Raw genomic sequence first — 12,433 nt, forward strand, 5'->3', positions numbered from 1 at the left:
GTACCGTAGCACCCTATACCAAGTTACCAGTCCTTATAAGAACTTTTGTGGACCAAGCAGGTTGTGTATTAGTGTTTAGCAGACTGTACGTCAGTCCCTATACCGCTGAAGGACTGCTGCAGTATAGGGCAGCGGTCAGCAGTGGTGCACGTCAACCCTATCTATTGTGGACCGATAGCGGTCCTTACAGAACAGCAGACTGTACCGCACTCAAGCCTATGTACCGTAGCACCCTATACCAAGTTACCAGTCCTTATAAGAACTTTTGTGGACCAAGCAGGTTGTGTGTTAGTGTTTAGCAGACTGTGCGTCAGTCCCTATACCGCTGAAGGACTGCTGCAGTATAGGGCAGCGGTCAGCAGTAGTGCACGGCAACCCTATGTATTGTGGACCGATAGCGGTCCTTACAGAACAGCAGACTGTAACGCACTCAGGCCTATGTACCGTAGCACCCTATACCAAGTTACCAGTCCTTATAAGAACTTTTGTGGACCAAGCAGGTTGTGTGTTAGTGATTAGCAGACTGTACGTCAGTCCCTATACCAATGAAGGACTGCTGCAGTATAGGGCAGCGGTCAGCAGTAGTGCACGGCAACCCTATGTATTGTGGACCGATAGCGGTCCTTACAGAACAGCAGACTGTAACGCACTCAGGCCTATGTACCGTAGCACCCTATACCAAGTTACCAGTCCTTATAAGAACTTTTGTGGACCAAGCAGGTTGTGTGTTAGTGATTAGCAGACTGTACGTCAGTCCCTATACCAATGAAGGACTGCTGCAGTATAGGGCAGCGGTCAGCAGTAGTGCACGGCAACCCTATGTATTGTGGACCGATAGCGGTCCTTACAGAACAGCAGACTGTAACGCACTCAGGCCTATGTACCGTAGCACCCTATACCAAGTTACCAGTCCTTATAAGAACTTTTGTGGACCAAGCAGGTTGTGTGTTAGTGATTAGCAGACTGTACGTCAGTCCCTATACCAATGAAGGACTGCTGCAGTATAGGGCAGCGGTCAGCAGTAGTGCACGGCAACCCTATGTATTGTGGACCGATAGCGGTCCTTACAGAACAGCAGACTGTAACGCACTCAGGCCTATGTACCGTAGCACCCTATACCAAGTTACCAGTCCTTATAAGAACTTTTGTGGACCAAGCAGGTTGTGTGTTAGTGATTAGCAGACTGTACGTCAGTCCCTATACCAATGAAGGACTGCTGCAGTATAGGGCAGCGGTCAGCAGTAGTGCACGGCAACCCTATGTATTGTGGACCGATAGCGGTCCTTACAGAACAGCAGACTGTAACGCACTCAGGCCTATGTACCGTAGCACCCTATACCAAGTTACCAGTCCTTATAAGAACTTTTGTGGAACAAGCAGGTTGTGTGTTAGTGATTAGCAGACTGTACGTCAGTCCCTATACCAATGAAGGACTGCTGCAGTATAGGGCAGCGGTCAGCAGTAGTGCACGGCAACCCTATGTATTGTGGACCGATAGCGGTCCTTACAGAACAGCAGACTGTAACGCACTCAGGCCTATGTACCGTAGCACCCTATACCAAGTTACCAGTCCTTATAAGAACTTTTGTGGACCAAGCAGGTTGTGTGTTAGTGATTAGCAGACTGTACGTCAGTCCCTATACCAATGAAGGACTGCTGCAGTATAGGGCAGCGGTCAGCAGTAGTGCACGGCAACCCTATGTATTGTGGACCGATAGCGGTCCTTACAGAACAGCAGACTGTACTGCACTCAGGCCTATGTACCGTAGCACCCTATACCAAGTTACCAGTCCTTATAAAAACTTTTGTGGACCAAGCAGGTTGTGTGTTAGTGTTTAGCAGACTGTGCGTCAGTCCCTATACCGCTGAAGGACTGCTGCAGTATAGGGCAGCGGTCAGCAGTAGTGCACGGCAACCCTATGTATTGTGGACCGATAGCGGTCCTTACAGAACAGCAGACTGTAACGCACTCAGGCCTATGTACCGTAGCACCCTATACCAAGTTACCAGTCCTTATAAGAACTTTTGTGGACCAAGCAGGTTGTGTGTTAGTGATTAGCAGACTGTACGTCAGTCCCTATACCAATGAAGGACTGCTGCAGTATAGGGCAGCGGTCAGCAGTAGTGCACGGCAACCCTATGTATTGTGGACCGATAGCGGTCCTTACAGAACAGCAGACTGTACCGCACCCAAGCCTATGTACCGTAGCACCCTAGACAGACCAAGTTACCAGTCCTGATAAAGAGCTTTGTGGAACAAGTGAGTTGTGAATGATTAGCAGACTGCAGCAGAAGGGCAGCAGTCAAGTATAATATTCTTTCTATATTTGGAAGAAAGAATATTATACGTGTACAAGCCTATTACCGTACCACTGATACCAGTCCTGAAAAGAACCTTTGTGGAACTAATAGTAACAGCAAGTCTTTAAAATTATCCTCACTGCCTGACACACTGCTTCCTGCCTGTCCCTATACAAATTGGCAAAAAAGAGTAGGCTGGAACGATTAGCTGGAACAGCTCTTTTGTGGACCTGATAGTAACAGCTAATGATGATGATGATGATGATGATGAAGAAAGACTAATCTGGCTGAGCTGTCCCTAAAATAGCAGCATACAGCGCTCTGTCCCTTTATCTAAACTGACAAAAGAAACTCAGGCTGCTGACCTAACACCTATACCAGTCCTGAAAAGAACTTTTGTGTACCAAATAGCTAGCGTTTTCTCTGTCCCTACTCCACACAGGATCCTTTCCCTACAGTGACAGAAGAAAGAATGTAAAATGGCCACCGGATCGGGTGTATTTATAGGTTAGGGGGAATGTCCAAGTGTCCATGAGCTGTCATGTCTCAATTGGTTGTCCTGTAACACATGATAAACGTGTCACGAAAGGTTAAAGTTCTTGTATACATTAAACACGTAAGTCCGCCGGGGCGAACGACGGAAAAAGGCGTTCGAACCCGCGGACGGCGAAAGTCGGAAATTCGCCGCGAAACGACCGCCGGGCGAACCGTTCGGCCATCACTATATAGGAGGTAGCGCCAATAGCCCATCTTAGCCATTTATAATATATATATATATATATATATATATATATATATATAAAATGTCTGGGGGTTCTAAGTAATTTTGTAGCAAAAAATACAGATTTTAACTTGTAAGTAACACATGGCTGAAATAGGCTTAGGCGTCAAAGGGTCTCTTTTTATGTCATGTTAGAGAAATAAGCTTGTACAGTATTCTGCAAATTAGAAGGAATTTCCATTGTTTTGCGTTTTATTTTCTTTACAATTTGCCTGTCCGTCAATATGGCAAACCATGCAGATGTCTATATCTTTCACTGATGACAAATCTATGAAGCTCATGGACGGAAATGAGACATCTTATGTGAGTTAGAGAGCTGGTTTCCAATTAAACTACTAAGCATTTTTTTTAGGTTGGATTCACACTTATGCGAATTGGATGTGGGTTTTCACCTCATCCAATTCACATAGCAGCAAATTGTGAACGACTTTCTATGGAGCCAGTTCACACATCTCTGCAACGGCTCCAGTGCGAATTGCACAATAGCCATGTGCGCATTTTGGTCCATTTTAGGTACAAATTCAGTCCAAAATTCAGGCTGAAATTGGACTTGAAACGATGAATGGAGACGCACTGGACTCCTGCTGTGATTCTGTGTGTGTTCTAGTGTGAATCCAGTCTTAAAGTTACAGTATAGGCAGCATGCAATTAGGTACTAGGAAGGATTGCAAATACATACCAGCCAAACAACTAGCATTTAAGAAAAAAAAATCAATGGCAGCCTACCTATTTTATCAGAATGTGTTTCCTTTAGCTATTTCAGCAATTTTTTTCCATCTGTAGTCTTTCTTAAGGAAGACCTAAAATAAAAATTGACTTTAGGTGTGTAGACCCATGGTGCTTCCTAAGGTCTCATCCACAAAACCATGTAGGACCACACCCTGCTAAGAATGAGTGTATTTGCATTGGGAGGCATAGATGAATGCAATCAGCCATAGCCAGCAAGCCTGTACAAATCAATGACAGGCTAAAAGGCAGATGCAGCTGTTCGCATGTAATAACACAGCACGCAGTTAGGGAGCAATGAGCAGCCATGGATGCAAACTGCACTGCACTATTGGTTTATGGTGGCTAAACAATACAAGCATTTGGAAGAACTGTCACATAATAAATGTAACGTAAAGAATGCTTGTAATCCAAAGCACTCGCATATCAAAGCGAGTTTCCCCATAGAAGTCAATGGAAACTAAGATAATTGCATGCAATAACGCATGTGGCCAGAGGTTGGGGGGGGGGCACCAGAGAGCCTTAGAAATACGTGGGGACAGCTCAGCTGAACTTGGAACCCTCGGAAAGGCTTGAGAAAAATAAAGATAAAAAAACAAAACAAAAAAAACACATACTATTACATTATAAAATACTCACCTTAGAAGGAAGCCCTGCAGTGGTGCGCTGTCACCTCTGAGAGGGCTAACATCTCCCCCCGGTCTATCTTCCATGTTCGCAGGCTTCGGTCCTGTAAGTGGCCCGGAGCCCCAATGACATCACTCCCTCACATGTGCGCGGGAGCCCTCGGTTCCAGCATAAAGCTCTGAAGGTCCGGCATACTGTGCATATGTCAGAGTACATGCGCCGGTGACGTCACCAGCTGCATGCAGGGTGAATATCTTCTAAACGGTGCACATTTAGGAGATATTCATTTAACCTTTACGTTTTATTATAGGCATACCTGTAGTTAAAAATCACAGAGCGAGCTTTACTACCGCTTTAAAAACTTAAAAGGAAAAGTATTTTTTGTTGTTCAAACTTATCCGTTCTGCCTCACAGTGCCTCAGACACTATGCTGATGCAACAAATTCAGGCAGGTGAGGAAAGCAGAGCTCGTCTCTTGTTATGTGGTACCTGTCTGGAAACTATATTTCCCAGTATTTATTGGCTTAGGATGTTTGCATCACTATACATAGTTTGGTGCGATTCAGTTGTGGAAGACTGTTACTAAACTACCAGAGCAGGTCAGTATTGTCATGCCAGATTTACGATGGCATTTCAAAGTGTGCCTGAGGCTTACAAAGATCTGCCAACTATGTAGTGGCGAGTTAAGGTTTGAAATTGATTTAGGAGACCCATGAGTTCTCAAGCAGAAGATTAATAACTTTATAATGTACAAGGTGGCTCAGGTTTGAAAACTACAGAATAAACCAAAGATAACATTAATAACGTACCTGCATCAAAGCAAGCAGTTGTGAAAATAAGAGGAGATGTTATATAGCGACACATAAGCATTGTAGCTGGCCAGCAATTTTACATTTAGAATTGTGTCTTGCCAGTGCTGCATAGGCAGGATCCGGCATTAAATCTCTCTGGATAGCAGGGTGACAGATAGACATCCTGGAGCATGAGGCTATCAATGGAGGTGCAATCCCTGAAAACTCATCTCTTCAGGGAAGCCTATCACACCTCCAACTAACTCAACTTTTACCACTTCCATCATCCCCCACAATCCGTGGCGGCCCATCCATATGGGGTGCAGACCCCCCAATCCATGTGCCCGTCCCCTAATCTACATGCAGGGCGCTGGATGCAGGGTTTCGAATGGGTTTTCTTTTTTTAAAAGCACATGATTAGAGCCTGAAGCTCTAATTGACTTCAAAATAGGCTGGGCTTGGGGGGCAGACAGACCAGTCGACCAACCGGAGGGGGAGGAGGGGGCGGGGCTGTGGGTGAATTGTTTGCCATTAGGGTTGCCACATCATCCCTTTAATGCAGGACACATATGAATTACACAGGTTCTGAGGCTGATTTAATGCAGATAAGACACCAAGTGAGATTAATTACCACCTTAATTAGCCACAGAACCTGTGTAATTAATGTGTGTCCTTGATTAAAGGGATGATGTGGCAACCATATTTGCCGCCCACCCCAAAAATATATACCACCAGCCACCACTGCCCACAGTTATAGCTTTTTGTACCACTTGCCCTACCCTATTGTAAGCTCTTATGAGCAGGACCCTCTTATATTTTATTGTATTGTATTGTAACTGAACCGTCTCCCTTTATATTGTAAAGCATGGCGCAAACTGTTGCCATTATATAAATCCTGTATAATAATAATCTACTGCAATTACTAGGGGCTTTCAGTGTTGCATTATTTTTAAGCCAAATCTTAATTAGTATTTATTTGTATGCTTTGGCACCAATTCTATACAATTAGTAATATGTGCCATATAAAGAACCAGTTTAACCACTTGCCTACTAGGCACATACAACCCCTTCCTGCCCAAGTAATTTAATTTTTCAGCTTTCAGCGCTGTCGCCCTTTGAATGACAATTGCGCGGTCGTGCTACACTGTACCCAAACAATTTTTTTTATCATGTTCTTTACATAAATAGAGCTTTATTTTGGTGGTATTTAATCACTGCTGGGTTTTAAAAAATTTTACAAAAAAAAAAAAAGACCAAAAATTTTAAGAATATTTTTTTTAACTTTTTTCTGTTAGTAAATGTTGTAACTAAGTAATTTTTCGCCTTCACTGATGTGCGCTGATGATGCGGCACTGATAGGCTAAACAGGTGGGCATTGATGAGGTGGCACTGATGAGGAGGCACTAATATGCCGCAATTATAGGCACTGATAGGTAGCACTTATGGGCACTGTTGGGTGGCACTGACGGCACTGTTGGGTGGCACTGATGGGCACTAATAGGCGGCACTGATGGGTCACACTGATGGCCAATGAGCAACAGGAGTGATGGGCATTAATGGGCAGCACTGATTGCCAGCACTGACTGGCATCGCTAATGGGCACTGACTGGTGGTACTTGTGGGCACTGTATTTATTTATTGTAATCAGGGAACTGATGATTACATCCCAAGATGTCCCCCTGTGAGGAGATGCGCTGATCTGCTCTCCTATCCTCACACTCTGTCAGTGTGAAGTGAGGAGAGCCCATTGCTGGCATCTTCTTGTTTACATGTGACCGGCTGTGATTGGATACAGCCGATCACACGGTTAAAGAGCTGCGGATGCTGCTCTTTACACAGATTGGGGTCACGCCATGTCCTAGCAACATGGTGTGGCCGCTTTGCCTCTGCGCTGGGCACACGAGAGCGGCCGTTCTGGCAACGCCGTCATATGACGGTGTCCCAGAATGAGAGCTTCACCACCCAGCCATCATTTGAAGGTGGGCAGGCAGCAAGCAGTTAAAGAGACAAGAAATGTCATTCAATATTAACTACTTCAAGCGGAGCTCCAATCATTTTTCTGTTTATTAAAAATCAGCAGGTACAAAAAGTGTATCTGCTGACTTGCAATAAACAGACACTCATCTGTCCCACAGTCCAGTGATGTGGCCACCCAAAGCCCCGGTTTTATCCCCTGCCTCTCCCCGGTGCTGGCATCACTAGTGTGGGCACCTGGCTGTGACAATTTTCGGCTGCACAGCCAGGTGCGCACTGCACATGTGCGAGTCGTGCTGCGCGTCCTGAATGGCTGAGCAATCTTCTGGGAGCTGTGAACAGAAAACTGCAGGGAGGGAGGAGGAGGGAGAGGAGGAGTCGCTTAGGCTGTGTAAGCGGAAGTGGGAGCTGGGTACCTGTCAAAACTAGGTATCCCCCCCCAGAAAAAAAAAACATGCCAAATGTGGCATGTCAGGGATTAGGAGCCCTTCAAGCAGAAGTTACACTTATGGCCCCTTTCACACATGCGGATGATATGTCCGTATTTCATCCATCCGTTTGCGGATTAAATACGGACATCCATTCATCCCTATGGGATAGCGGGTGTCTGCGGATGAGCATCCGCAGACACCCGCTATTGTCCGCCTCCGCAAATGTCCGATTCTGCAGACGGAGGAAAATCCTATTTTTCTGTCCGTCTGCAGAGCGGATCGGATGAACACGGACACACGGTCCGTGCTCGTCCGATCCCCATAGAGGAGAGCGGAGAGCTGACAGGGCGGTCCCCGCACAGTGTGCGGAGACCGCCCTGTCCGCAGCCGGCTCAGCGGGGACAACGGAGCGATCCCCGCTGAGCGAGCGGATCATCACGGGGCCTTAGGGTGGAACTCCGCTTTCAGCTCTCGCACCTATACACCCCTTATAATCCAGAGCAATTTTTACATATCTGTTATGGACGGTACTTAAGGTAACAAAGTAATACATATATTGTTTTTTAGGGACAAAAAAGGATTTCTTATAATCATATTGTCTATTTTTTTCTATGCAATCCTAAAACAGAAAAAGTAACTAAATTTTAAAAATAAAAGCACTTTATTCTTTTTTGACCAGTGCTAATTTAAAAAAATAGCGTTACTGTAGATACAAATTATAATATTTATTATATAATTTGTCCTGTTTAAAATTAAACTAGAATTAGGATTCTGGTACAAAACATTGTAAAGTTATTTACAAATAAAATAATGTTTTTCTTTCTTAATTTTTTTTGATTTTTTAATGTGACACTAAAAAAATTATAAACAAAACAAATAAAAATTAAAAAAAGTACATATTAATAACTAATTGAATAAAAATAATCAAAATATCAGCAAGGAAATAATAGTTGAATGGGGAAGAGTTAATAAGAGATTTAATTTTGTTTATTTTTTTTTTCTTGTCATCTTGCTTTAGCTAAGATTATTCTTACCCGTTGCAATGGCCACGCGATTTTAAAATAGATTTATGGATTTATGTTGTGGTTTTGTAGCATATATTATAACTTAGTGCACATTATTTTTTACTATATTATTTACTGTCCTTTTTTTGGAGGTCTATTTTTTAAACTAATACCACAATATGGGTTCAATTTGTACTTATGAATGTTTCCTTCATACCTGTACAGCATTTGAACTCTTGAGACATGTGATGTTATGTGATAAAGAAAGAAAAATTTTGCACAGCATCCCCTAAGTACAGTGTATAAAATATTCATAACCCTTGAAATTTTCCAAATTTTTTCATGTTGCAACCAAAAACGTAAATGTATTTTATTGGGATTGTATGTGATACACAAAGTGGCACATAATTGTGAAGTGGAAGGAAAATGCTAAATAGTTTTCATAATTTTTTTACAAATAAATATGTGAAAAGTATGGTGTGCATTTGTATTCAGCTCCCACTGAGTCAATATTTTGTCTAATTTTCTTTCACTGCAATTACAGCTGCAAATCTTTTTGGGGATGCCTCTACCAGCTTTGCACATGTAGAGAGTGACATTTTTCCCCATTCTTCTGTGCAAAATAGCTCAAGCTCTATCAGATTAGATGGAGAGTGTCTGTGAACAGCAATTTTCAAGTCTTGCCACTGATTCTCAATTGGATTTTGGTCTGGACTTTGACTGGGCAAGTCTAACATATGAATATGCTTTGATTTAAATCATTCCATTGTAGCTCTGGCTGTATGGTTAGGGTCGTTTTCCCACTGGAATGTGAACCTTCGCTCCGGTCTCAAGTCTTTTTCAGACTCTAATGCTCTAATAACAGTTGGAATTTTGTCCTGCAAAAGACAGATGAAAGCTTTTCGTCAGAAAATGCAACCGTGTGTATGCTCTATTGGAATTTTGCTGGCTGAATTGAGGGCAGGTTCTCAATTTTTCGGATGGAAAAAGTTTCTATTGGAAATTCCAATCGTGTGTATGCAATTCCAAAGCGCAAAAACTCACGCATGTTCAGATTTAACTACGAGACGGAAGCTATTGGCTACTGGCTATTGAACTTCCTTTTTCTAGTCCCGTCATATGTGTTGTACATCACCGCGTTCTTGACGGTCAGAATTTGGTGTAACCATGTGTATGCAAGACAGCTTGAGTGAAATCCCGTCGTTAAAACCATCAGAGCTTTTTCCGACCAAAATTTAGATCATGTGTACGGGGCATTACGGATGCATTACGGGGAATTACGGATGCAAAAACTGACCGTTTATTCATTTACATCCGTTTTTCTTTCCATCTGTTTTTGTAGGGGAACAAAACTAGGGCTTTGATCCATTTTAAAAAATGTATGTTCACAGATATAAACTGATGCAAATAGAAGATCACCCATTTACATCCATTTTTCCACATTTCCAGAGATGCACTGATGTCTGTTTTTCATCTATGGGGCCTTAAGCCCCGTACACACGAGCGGACTTTTCAACATCCAAAGTCCGTCAGACCGAGTCCGTCAGACTATCCGATCGTGTGTGGGCTGCAACGGACTTTAGCTTCGCAAAAGTCTGACGGACTTTAGAAATGAAGCATGCTTCAAATTTTCCCGACGGAACTCCGCCGGACCCGGTCCCCTTCGAAAAATCCGCTCGTGTGTATGCTACTCCGACGGACTAAAACCGACGCTAGGGCAGCTATTGGCTACTGGCTATGAACTTCCTTATTCGAGTCGGGTCGTACGTCATCACGTTCGAATCCGTCGGAGTTTAGTGTGATCGTGTGTGGCCAAGTCCGTTCGGCCGAAAAGTCTGTCAGAACTCCGGCGGAACTCCTTTGGAAGTCTGTCGGACATAAGTCCTCTCGTGTGTACGGGGCTTTACACTCGACTTATAGCATCGCTAACAGAGTTATTGTGTTGGGTGCTTTTGGGTTTTCTTTCTTTCTTCTTCACACTATCTAGTCCAGAGACTGTGGCAATTCTTTCTGTCATATGAGCATTCAGTCCTCTAAATTCAACACCCTTATCACCAAACTGGAATTTCAAATCCTATGCAAGTGTTGCCATTCCTAAATGTTTTACAATTGACAATGAAGGATGGCAGGGCACATCCCTAACAGAAATATAACATTACATAGCCTGAGGCAAGTAGGGCCCAATAGTAGCTGCATGGGCTGATAAGACAATTATTGTACTTCTCCTCATAGTAGCATATGAGTATCCTTTCATACCCGTAAACCCAAACAGGGCAAGAAAGGTTTACCTGGACAGATGCTGTGGCTGACCATGGACACTGCCCATAAAGTAAGTTGTACTGATACCAGGGCCAGATTAACATAGGGGCTATTGGAGCTGCAGCTCCAGGCCATTACCTTCATATAGGCCCAGCATGGATGGACTGACCATTTGGATACTGCACTGCATGAGACGCTCCTTGTACTTCCTGCAGCAGGGGGGGATCTGAAAGTCGGGGGTGATTGGTGCGGTGGGGGGGGGGGCAATCACAAGCACCATCACCATGATTGTCTCCCTGAAGGGCTCATCCACATAGGTTCTCTTGTGCATACAGTGTGAATGAGTGGTTTCAATTATTATTATTTGTTATTTTAATATTTCATTTATTTTAACAAAACAAAATGTGTTCTCATTTTATTTATTCCCATAAAAAAGGCCCATCAAAATCCTCAGCACCAGGGCCGTGATGCTCTTAATCCGGCCCTGACTGATACACAAACAAATATGTTTCATATAAAAATAATTTTAATACATATAAAAAACATATACCATATAAAACATATTCCCCCTAACGCCTTTTTCCCTTTGTTGTTCCAATTCCCCCCTTTTCGCCCCTCTTCCCCTTCCCCCTCCCCCTTCCTTTTTTCCTCCTTTTTTCACTTCTCTTTCTTTCCCCTCCCCCTTCCCCTCTACTCTCCTCCACCTACTCCCTTCCCTCTCCCCTTTTTCCCCTTCCTTTTGCTCCCCCCCTCCATGCAAATTCCCTCCTTTTTCTCTTTCTCCCCTTCTTCTTTTTCTCCTTCTCCCCTTTATATTGCAACACCTGGTGTTCCTTCACACCTTATGGGCCCTTAAAACTAATCTTTAATTGGTTCTTCTACTTACAATTATTATATCTATTCTATTCTTGTCCATTTCCCCACGTTCACCGCGTTGGGGGGATTTTCTTTAGCGGCCTGGTTTCGTATCGGTGTATGACCTTCTGGGTGATTTCTTTATTACAATATTTGCTGTTTAAATAATGTTTTTGATGATATATTATTGTATATGTTATTGCATATTTTATTTTATAGACAGTTCCTCCCGTGGAAGCGGTTTCAATGTGCGAAACTAGTAGGGGACCCAACTGTGTATACCCCACATCAACAGTTACCCTTCGGGGATCTCGCTAGTAATTGCTTGTAGTTGAATTTGAATTTAATTTTATTCTTGTTTTTGTATATGTTTTTTATATGCATTAAAATTATTTTTATATTAAACATATTTGTTTGGGTATCAGTACCGAGATAGTCCAGTACAACCTACCTGAAGGGTGGTGTCCATGGTCAGCCACAGCAACTGCCTGGATAAACCTTTCTTGCCCTGCTTCTCAATACTAATTTGGATGATGGTACTTTATTGTTATAAATTTCAGGTTATGTGAGGCAATACTAATTTCACATACCCATACACAGGTCACATGCATGCCTTTTACCTGTGTTCAGGTGTATGCATGGCGTATACAGTATATACAGTGGATAATAAAAAGTCTACACACT

This window comes from Lithobates pipiens, unplaced genomic scaffold (assembly GCF_037356315.1).
Source record: "Lithobates pipiens isolate NorthernLeopardFrog02 unplaced genomic scaffold, aLitPip1_a1.2 Scaffold_16, whole genome shotgun sequence".
NCBI lineage: Eukaryota > Metazoa > Chordata > Amphibia > Anura > Ranidae > Lithobates > Lithobates pipiens.